We start from the raw sequence: 11,144 nt of genomic DNA on the forward strand, positions 1-11,144 counted from the left end.
GGCGAATGTCTTCCTCCACTCTACAATGTAAGTGCAGCCATCTTGCTTCTGGTATCTCACAGTCAGTCTGTGTCTGTTACTGCATCCACCTTCCACCAAAGTTCATACTCTCCCAGTTTCATTATTGCCTGTAACATATTGGCCATCACTGATCCCAAACTCCGACAATACTAGTCTTGCATGACTCTGCGCTGCCTGCTTACATCCTCAGGACATCTCCCACCCTGCACAAATGGTAATATTAGCACCTCCCGTTTTTGTCTTCTGTATGACCTGCTAGCTCTGATTACCTTGTCGTATTTCCTCAATGTCTACCTTGTTTAGTAAGTTAATAAGGTGATGGGAGGCTGAATGAGACAAGTTGTGTCATTAACAAAATATTTAACCAGCAGTTCCCATCAAATTGCATCTCCAATGCGACTTATGAAAAGCATAAAAGATACTGAAAGTTGTTCTGACTTCAAGATGTGCCTCAGTGAATTTGTTGCCCAATTCTGCCACATATCTAGTCATAACCATGTTGTTCAAACCCCAATAAGATTTTGCCCCAGTGTGAACGTGAGGCAGTAGAGAAAAAATGCTGGCATTTAGTCTGGTAGTGCAGAAAATATCACTCACCTTCTTGCAGCAGTGCTGAATATTCCACCAGATGGTTGAGAACATACTGACCTGGGTGGCAATCTTGAACCACATTGGTAAGCTCTGGTGGTTTTGCATCTTCTGCTGGTCCTGTGGTGAGAGGATGAACCACTTCTGCATCACCTTGTCCACCAGGGCCTGTAAAGTGGGCCACCAGTCTCCCCAAACTTGCCATATTCAGGGCAAATATGATGAATGATGCAAGGCAATTTCAGACTGATAGAACTTGACTGGGTGCTCAATGACATTTTAAATATGGTGCGGGCACCAAGAATCTCTGGATGGCCAACAGTGGCAAGTACTTCTGCCTACAGAAAGTAGGAAAATCAGGCTGGCATTGGAAAGCAGGATGCCCTAAAGGCATGGTACGTAGTTGGTGAGATGAGTTTGGATGATTGGACAAGAAAACTTGCTATGCCTTCCAAAGAAACCCTCCATGAAACTTGAAAAAATTGACACCTAATTCCTTGTACATAGCGAATGAACTTACAACTGATAAAACAAATGTCAATCAGTTTCGCATGTGAAATGAGATGAAAATCATCCCCAAAGTAATCTGCTGAACAAACTTACCCATGCTCTTTAAACTCAAGTTCAAAAAAATAATTCTGTTATCTTGCAGTCCATTCATTTTTATGCTTCAGTCAACTATTTGCCCAATCAGCGTAAAATCATTGCAGTTGATTCTATGGACCTATGTTATATACTACATTTTTGCATGACTATTTATTTTAAAAAAAAACACTAGTTTAGCCCAACTTCTTCACAGCTGTGACAGTTTCTGAAAAGGTGACCTGTTATTATTTACAATTCAGCATCAATCTCAGACCAGTAAGGCATAAAATGAGGTATAGTTTCGAAACAGCATATTATTTTCTTATAGGGTTCAAACATAGATTTATTGTTCTCCAAGAAATATCTAATTGAATGTTGCTCAGCAAAATTTATCTAAGATTAATTTTTCATCTGACATATTAGTTGGGTTTAAGGGAAGGAAGAGAACAGTAAAATAATGATTGAATATTGGTGATGTTAGGTGGTAGAAAGTTAATATGCTCAATGTAATACTTTTGTGTGGTACTTTAATGGAGACATTTGCCTAGTACCTACATTAAAATAGAATACCCATAACTATCGTGAACATGTAAAGTGTTTGCCAGGTAATATCACTGACAACATAAAACCGCAGCAATATGTTAAGAAAATTGCATATCGTCCACATTTCCTGTCCACAAATCTTACTTCCATTTATTTTGGTTGTATTTTACTATCAGCGCTTGGTATTGTAAATTATCATGCCAATATTTCCCTCGCAATTTTGATACATTACTGATCACAATGCAGTTGTGGTCTCTGACTGTGAAAAAATTCTGTGTATTCTATGGGAAAGTTGGTATTTGATGCTATTGTATTATCACTGTGCTGAACATTAAAGTCAAATCTAAAATTGAGATTGGAGATTTAGTAAACAGGTCAGTAGCTGCCTGATCAAAACATGAAAATTATTAGCTCTGACCTCACTAACCTACAGAGGGTGGGTTTAGGATGATTGTGTTGTGTATGAAAAAGTATGTGTATTTTACAAGTAAAACTTTTGCAAACTAATGCCTTTTGTCTTGTGCCAAATTGAGTAGTGTGGCTTCTAGGAAATTAACATCTTGTATGTTATGGTTTTAAGTTTGACAGCATTGATGATTATTGAGAATATTTCTTCTCTCTGCATGTCCACTTTGTATTGCCAATTCTGTTGTATCTTTATAAATAATCTTCTGTAGAAACAGTATCTCAAATCTAGCACCTTTGATACTGATGCTGTTCCAGATTTTGGATATTTCTGATTTTAGATTGGATAGTTTAGGCCATAGGCTGTTTGGGTCAGGTCAGGTAGTATCAAAGGTCATTTTGGAACACAACATGGAATGAAGCACTAAGTGGCAAAGTTGGCAACTAGTCCGGAGCCACAGTGCACTAGTGCAGTGCCTAACCAATTTTCCAAGTAATTTTTAAAAGTTTAGCTCAATTAAACTTATTTAATTGAGGGTGGCACGGTGGCTCAGTGGTTAGCACTGCTGCCTCACCGCACCAGGGACCTGGGTTCAATTCTAGCCTTGTGCAACTGTCTGTGTGAAGTTTGCACATTCTCCCTGTGTCTGCATGGGTTTCCTCTGGGTGCTCTGGTTTCCTCCCACAATCCAAAGATGTGCAGGTTAGGCCAGGCTAAATTACCCATAGTGTTCAGGGATGTGTAGGTTGGTTGCATTAGTCAGGGGTAAATATAGGATAGGGAAATGGGTCTGGGTGGGTTATTCTTTGGAGGGTCGGTGTGGATTTGTTGGGCCGAAGGGCCTGTTTCCACACTGTAGGAATTCTAATTCTAAAAATTCTAAAATTAATGTATGAAAGATTACATAAATAGCCAGTTTTTGAACATTGTTGGTTTTCAGGTAGCCAGTCTTCACATACTCTATCTCTACAGTTCTGTGGAAGTCCACAAATTTTAGGATAAAGAGAAGCAGTTCTAAAACAGACGAGAAATTACTACTTTCAAAGGGTTGTGAATGTGTGAGATTTACTATCCCAGAATGCTGTGAATGCCAGGTCATTGAGTAAGTTTAAGAGGAAGTAAACAGATTTTAAATTAGCAATGGGTTAAAGGGTTATGGGGAAGGACAGGAAGTGGAATTGAAGCCAAGAAGAGATCAGCCATTAACATATTGAAGGGTGGACCAGGCTCGAGGGACTGAATGGCCCACTCCTGTTTCTAGTTCTTACATTCTTTGTGTCATGTTCTTAGGTAAATTGAAATAACAGCAATCAGATAAATTGTATAACCCCCATCACATTCTCTCAACCATTTATTTTTCTGCCATTCATCCAATAATGATTGAGTATGGAAGAAAAAGGCAAAGTCACAAATAACCAATGGACTTGGTTTCACTTTTGTTGGAAACAAAAAAATGTTTTTGCAGAATATTTTTCATAATCATGTGATCTATTTGCTGTGCTACCCTGAGTGTGCACTGTTTTTTTTTGAGATCTGCACTTGAGGGGCACTTTTTGATTGTTAGGGGCTACTTTTTCCTTCTCTCTAACTCCTATATTAGGTGATGCAGTCAGGTAGTGCCTTGTCTTCTGTATTTGTATTGACATACAGAATGGACATGCAGAGAGAAGAAATATTCTCAATAATCATCAATGCTGTTAAACTTAAAGCCATACAGGAAGACGTTAATTTCCTAGAAGCCACACTACTCAATTTGGCACAAGACAAAAAGCATTAGCTAGCAAAAGTTCTATTTTTAAAATACACATACTTTTTCATACACAACACAATCATCCTAAATTCACCCTTTGTAGGTTAGTGCGGTCAGAGCTAATATGGTTTCATGTTTTGATCAGGCAGCTACTGACCTGTTTACTGCATCTCCAATCTCAATTTTAGATTTGACTTTCATTTTCAGCACAGTGATAATACAATAGCATCAAATACAAACTTTCCCATAGAATAATTCCTGAGCATACTTATATATTTATTACTAGTAGGTTGACTAATAAACTTATAAGTCAATGTGGTTACGCTCTAAAGAATCAGGGAAGGCCTTCTCCCCAACCTCCCTTGGCTCTCACCATTTCCCAAAGGCTGCTTATTTTCATATTCCGAAGTTGTCTGGCACAACTCTTATCTAATCACTGGAGTGAAAATTGTACTTTTTTACTGAGAGAGGTTGGGCTAGTCTGGAGATTTTCCCAATTTGATACTGAAAATTGTACCAGTGTGTTGGTACATGCTTGTATTGTATCTTTACTTTGTTTTTGTTTAAGAACAACTTAAGACTGCACTGCCTTGACAATAATGCCATTCAATTCCAAAATTTTATGTTGGTGTCACAATTTATGTTCTTAATTGTTTCATTCTATAGATGTGTTATGCCAACTGAGTCTTTCTAAATTTTATTTAACCTTGGCTTGGGTTCTAATGAATAAATTATAGTGCTTGGCAGTAGTTTCTATTTTGTATTTGGTCCACTGTAGCTATCATATTAGCATTGAATGCTGTAAGACTTGTAGCGCACCAAGCATTTTGATTTTTCTCCCCCTCCTACTGAATACTAATATGCCAGTTGATATGTCAAGCCTTGTGTTTGCTATTTCAGGACCGTGACCTTCCAAGGCTGATCAGAGGTCAAGCACACAGATGCATGGGAACCTATGACCAAAGAAGAAACCTTTTTAAATGTGTGTCTGTTAGACCTGCCTCAGTTGTAGAACAAAAAACCTTTGCTGAATTTGTCAGTGTAGCAACTGCTGAAATGACACAGTTTGTTAACGCACTAAATGAAGTCTGAATACTTCTAAACCAGTATCAAAGATGTGTCATTTATTTGTGTCTTATAGGGGGCTGAAAGAAAGGACACTGTAAAATTGCAGTTTGAAATATGAATTTCATAACTATTTCAACAGTTTAATTTTAAAATTACAACAATAGATGGTGTTTTGTGAATCAACAAATGTTGATTGAACCATTAAATCTTTTATTTTAATGTTGAATACATATATGTAATGTGTTACTTTGAACATATTTAAATGCATGTTGAGGAAAAAATGGTTCCATTGCAGGGTTCCTTTAAAAATATAAGATTCAGAATGCTAACTTGTGTTACCTCTTGTAAAAATACACAAACCTGTTCCAAATACATTCTTTTTCATTTACCATCAGTTCTTTAAAGTTCTCCTATGCAGTATTAGTGCAGTGCCATACTCAAAATGAAAGGGGGAATTTTTCTCTGATTGAAAATTAGCACCCCAATGAAAACATTGATGTTGGGCAATAAAATAAAGAGCAGTCATCTAAACTTTTAAACTTTATTACCACCTATATGAAATATACTGTTTCAATTTTATGCGAAGGATTTTAAAATTGGTCCCTTACTAACCTTATTGCAGACATTGGCTGTCAGCGTGTGCCTTATCTGATGTGTTATGATGTTCACAAAGCAATGATTAATGATTGTGACATCGTTATTGCAGTGTTTTCGAAAAGTAATCAGTATTTGATTATAAGAAAATTCTATGTTGAATTTATATTATCCCATTAAGAAATCAATAACAAATTTTGTATATTGTGTCACATCCAATATTTTAAGTCAGTAAATTATTATTCATTAAAGGCTCTTTGCTGCTGCTTTTATTGCGTTGTTACTCTGTTGTACAAGTAATACTTTTAAATTGTAAATCCAGGATTTATATTATTCGGTGTTTTATTAATTATGTAACTTGATATTTTAATCTAAACTCTTTTCGGCAAGAATGAAAAGCAGCTGCTGCCCTATGAATTGGGAGCTCACAAGTTCATTTGGATGTCTGAGATGAACACCAAGGAGGAAATACAAGTCAAAAGGGTGCTAGATTCCACCAGCTTTCTAAATTTACTGGATGAAATTTAAAAAGTGGCATCAGCAATAGTGTGGTAAATATGCAGAAATAAAGAATGATGGCACATTTTGGAGCACTGTGCACAATTCTGGTCACCCTACTGTCAGAAGGATATTGTTAAATTGGAGCGAATTCAGAAAAGATTTACCCAAATGTTGCCGAGTCTGAAGAGTTTGAGGTATAAGGAGAAGCTGGATAGGCTGGGACTTTTTTCATTGGAGCACAGGAGGATGAGGGATGCTTTTTGAGGTTTATAAAATCATTCGGGACAATCACAATCACTACAGTGACAAGATTAGGAAAAAAGTCTTTACACAGCAAGTTAATGGAGGATGCAATGTTTCATTGCAGGAAATGGATGCAGCAGAGACCATTGCATCTTTTATGAAAATGATAGGTAAATAGTTGATATAGGTGAATCAAGGTAAGGGAAGGCAAAAGGTAGTTTGGGATTGCTCTGCTAATGACACGAATCAATGGGCCAAATTGCCTTTTCTATCTATTCATGGACTGTGCCATAAATTTTCCCTTTACAGTGTTGTTAACAAAATATATTTCCTACTTTCCCTGCTTCAGTTAATTAATAATCTACCTAAAGAAAATGCCAGTTACAATAGAGGATATAAAATGGGAACCACTGATTGTGGAAAATAAATCAACTGATCTCATTGTTCAAAAATGCCACAAGCTAAAAACTAATTACATCAATCACAAGTCTTCTATTCTTAATAATCCACCAGTCTCCAATGTCTATTTTATTTTTACAACGGGATTGGAGGTTTAAAAAATCTTGTCATTTTAAATTTATTTATTTAGTCATTTGCAATTGTTTCAGGCAGCTTCACCATTGCAGAGAGGCTTTCTAGTGGCACATACAATCACATCAGATGAAATGGCTCAAAAATGGGAACAAGACTGAGAGAGTAATATATGATTGCCAAAATGTCTTTTAATTGCAACATATTAAAATAAATTTAGTGCACAGTAAATGGAGCTGTTTTATTATACAACATCAGTAATCTACTGTCAGTAATATCAAAAAATATATCGAGGATAAATCTCTGCATAAGTCAACCATTAGGTCACATTTCCCATTGCCAGTTAACTATAAATAAATAATTACTTAAAACTTATAAACTGAAGCTGTATTATAAAATCTATAATCACATCTCAGTAGCAGGAACATGCATCACATTTGCAAAGTTATAAACTGGATTTATCATTGAATATGTTGTTCAAATGCCCCATTTATATTGCAGAGATTTGGCAAGAAGCTCACTTCTTACCAGCAGGACGTGTGCACCTCCAAACCAGTTTTTTGGTCATGTTCACCTCTTAGGAATTTCGTTGACCCAGACATTAATATATTGCAGCCTGTGACATTTATTGCACGAAACAGAAACCAGGACTTTAATGCCACTGAGAAAAAAAACCTGGCTTTCTCAAGATGTCAGCAATTCATCAAATTTGCAGTGCTTAACCCGTTCATTTTGCTCAAGTCTAATTTCTGTTCCAGTTTGGTTTCATGGTTACTATTAATGGCAACTGTCCAGAGGGTGACAATTATCCCCAAAGTGCCATTTCCCTCCCACCATCTCTCACAGCCCCTATTCTCCATTCCAGCTTTGTGGTAAGCACGTTGCTGAAAAATGTGTTGCTGGAAAAGCACAGCAGGTCAGGCAGCATCCAAGGAGCAGGGGAATCGATGTTTCGGCATAAGCCCTTCAGGAATGATAAGCACGTTGCCTCTAACATGGTTACTCCTCTTGATTACCTAGATAAGTTCTGATGTTCATCACATAAGAGGCAGCAAGCTTGTGTTGTATATCTTGGGATAACGCTCAATGAGATCTGGAAATTACCAGGATAGCCTCTTTGCCTAACTTTAGTGATCTCACCTAAGATTGAATAGATATTGCAAGGCATGTTTAATATCACCTTTCTTCCGTCAGTCCACCTTTTTGTAGCTTAGTCATATAGCACAGAAACAGGCCCTTCATTCCAATTTATCCATGCCAAGTTTCCCATACTAAATTAGTTCCATTTGCCTGTGTTTGGCCCATATTCCTCTAAATCTTTGGATTCGCGTACCTGTTCAGATGTCTTTTAAATGTAACTTACCTGAACCTACCACTTCCTCTGGCAGTTCATTCCACATATGTGCCACTTTGTGGGTGAAGAAATTGCCCCTTAAATCCCTTTTAAATCTTTCCCTTCGCACCTTAAAAGTGTGCCACTGTAGCTTTGAACCCCTTCACCCTAGGGAAAAGACTTCTGCTATTCACCACCCATATGAAATATACTGTTTCAATTTTATGCAAAGGTTAAAATTACTCTTGGCATAAATTTTATGTGAAGTGATTGTTTGGTCCAATCAGGGAACCCTGGCTGACAGTTAAGAACATGCTTGTCAGAGGTTCTGTTCACTCTGAGGAAGCTGAATCAGTGTCAAGGACTCTCCATGTGTAAATGAAGGGTGACTTGGTGATGGGATACCAGACTCTGTGGTGTTATGTCAGTATCCTCACTCTCGGTAATGGGGCGATACCATTGGCCAATTGATACAGTAAGCCCCAATGTCATGTGCTGCTGTCCCATTGCCATCAGCACTAACTCATTCTGCATAAACAACTATCAATCTTATTCAACTAATTCCTTCTCCGCTGTTACACAGGCACTTCAAGCATCATGGGAACTTCCATAAGGATAAGGTCTGCACTGGACACCCTCTGCTTCACTCCACCTCTGAGGAGAGAGCCAGTGAATCCTTAAAAGATGTACTGGCATGGTATTCACCTGCATTTTTCACCAGTCCAGAGACTTCCACCGCAATGAATGCTCGATCTACATTGGAATCAATTGCACAATCTAGTGAGCACACTGATATGTCACCATAGCTGATTGAGGAAGCAATACCCCTGAGCTATGGCACACTGTCACACTGCCAGACTGCCAGAGGCTGGGCTCTTGCTCAGTCCAGGCTGAAGCAGTGTCCCCATTCTCAACCATAAATGATAAGTGGCAGATGGAGTTTAATTCAGATAAATGCAAGGTGCTGCATTTTGGGAAAGCAAATCTTAGCAGCTCTTATACACTTTATGGTAAGGTCTTAGGGTGTGTGGCTGAGCAAAGAGACCTTGGAGTGAAGGTTCATGGCTCCTTGAAAGTGGAGTAGCAGGTAGATAGGTTAGTGAAGAAGGAATTTGGTATGCTTTCCTTTATCGGTCAGAGTCTTGAGTACAGGAGTTGGGAGGTCATGTTGCAGCTGTACAGGACATTGGTTAGGCCACTGTTGGAATATTTCATGCACTTCTGGTTTCCTTCCTATCGGAAACATATTGTGAAACTTGAAAGGATTCAGAAAAGATCTACAAGGATTTTGCCAGGGTTGGAGGATTTGAGCTATAGGGAGAGGCTGAACAGGCTGGGGCTGTTTTTCATGGAGCATTGGAAACTGAGGGGTGACCTTATAGAGGTTTACAAAATTATGAGGGGCATTGATAGGATAAATAGACAAAGTCTTTTCCCTGGGTTGGGGGTCCAGAACTAGAGGACATAGGGAGGAGAAAGATATAAAAGAGACCTACGCGGCAACCTTTTCATGCAAAGGTTGGTACATGTATGGAATGAGCTGCCAGAGGAAGTGGTGGAGGCTGGTACAATTGCAACATTTAAAAGGCATCTGGATGGGTATCTGAATAGTAAGGGTTTGGAGGGTGCTGGCAGGTGGGACTAGATTGGGTTGGGATATCTGATTGGCATGGTCGGGTTGGACCGAAGGGTCTGTTTCCGTGCTGTACATCTCTATGACTCTATGACATGCTCAACTTGCACAAAGAGGCACCATCACCTTCCCCATTATCCAATTGAACATCTCGAGCAGATAATCTGTGGGGAAGGTCAGAATGGTAAGGAAATCCTCAAAATCAAAATTGTTAATTTATCCCCAAAGAAATAAACTGTAATGTACTCTGACCAATTTGCATTGTCATTGAAGCAATTTGTGTAGTTATTGTGCAGTTGACTTTCAATCCAGCATGGTATTGGGTTCCCGATTTGATACCACATTCTTCACATTCTCTTTTGTGTTGTCCTTGTGGCCTCAATGACCTTTCAGCCTCTCTTCATTTCAATTAAGTTCCTTCATATTGCCATGTGCTAACTTTACCCCAGAGCACTTGTTGGCCCTACACCTTTATCATGACGACCTTGAAAAAAACCCTTTGAGATCTTCTGGTCCCCCTCTTATTCAGTACGAGGTGCCACTCTGCAATTGCCTCCTAACACAGTGACCCTTCCTTTAGTGACTGCACAATGAAGTCCATACCCAGACGTGAGTTGCCTATTTTCCCATGGGATGCCATTATCACCCTGACCATTATTTATCAAGACTTCATAACTGACCATGGTCCAACTCCTGGACTGTAATCAGACGACATCCTTGACTGACTGTAGTCCCCCTTCATCCCACTAAGTACTGTTCTGACTTTCACACAACACCATTTTCTTCAAGTTGATGCTGTGGAAGCTGCTGCCACTTGCTGCAGCCCTGATATTGACATAGCACCCTGCTGTACAGTCGCATGTTCACCCCCTTTCTGACTGATACATTTATTTTTCGAATCTCCCTATCATTACAAGCTGCCTGGCTCTGTCTCCACACTAATCAGTGAGGTTGATGCTCTGTAACTCTGCGCTCAAGATCTTGTGCACTAACAAAGACAATATGATCAACAAAGCTGGATGCCTCCTAATGAGAATCTAAGTCAGTGAATGCTACCAAGTAAGATTAGACCCATACCGTACATGTCTTCATGTCAGCACAAAACTGTCCTGCTCGATCCAGGAGATGCCTGGCTGATCTTACAGAAAATTGCAAGTGCTAGATTTTATCTCCAAAATAGAGGGATTATGCCCTGTATTGGTAGCTTTGTTAATTCAAGAGCAATCATGATGATGTGGAGAGGCTGGTGCTTTGCCAGTACTGAGTTGTGTGAGTGAAAGATTGAGGACCTTAGTAGCAATGGATGATGTAGAAACCTTGTGCAGAAGTTCCATGAAGAGAGAACGTA

This window comes from Hemiscyllium ocellatum, chromosome 31, assembly GCF_020745735.1.
Source record: "Hemiscyllium ocellatum isolate sHemOce1 chromosome 31, sHemOce1.pat.X.cur, whole genome shotgun sequence".
Classification (NCBI taxonomy): Eukaryota; Metazoa; Chordata; class Chondrichthyes; order Orectolobiformes; family Hemiscylliidae; genus Hemiscyllium; species Hemiscyllium ocellatum.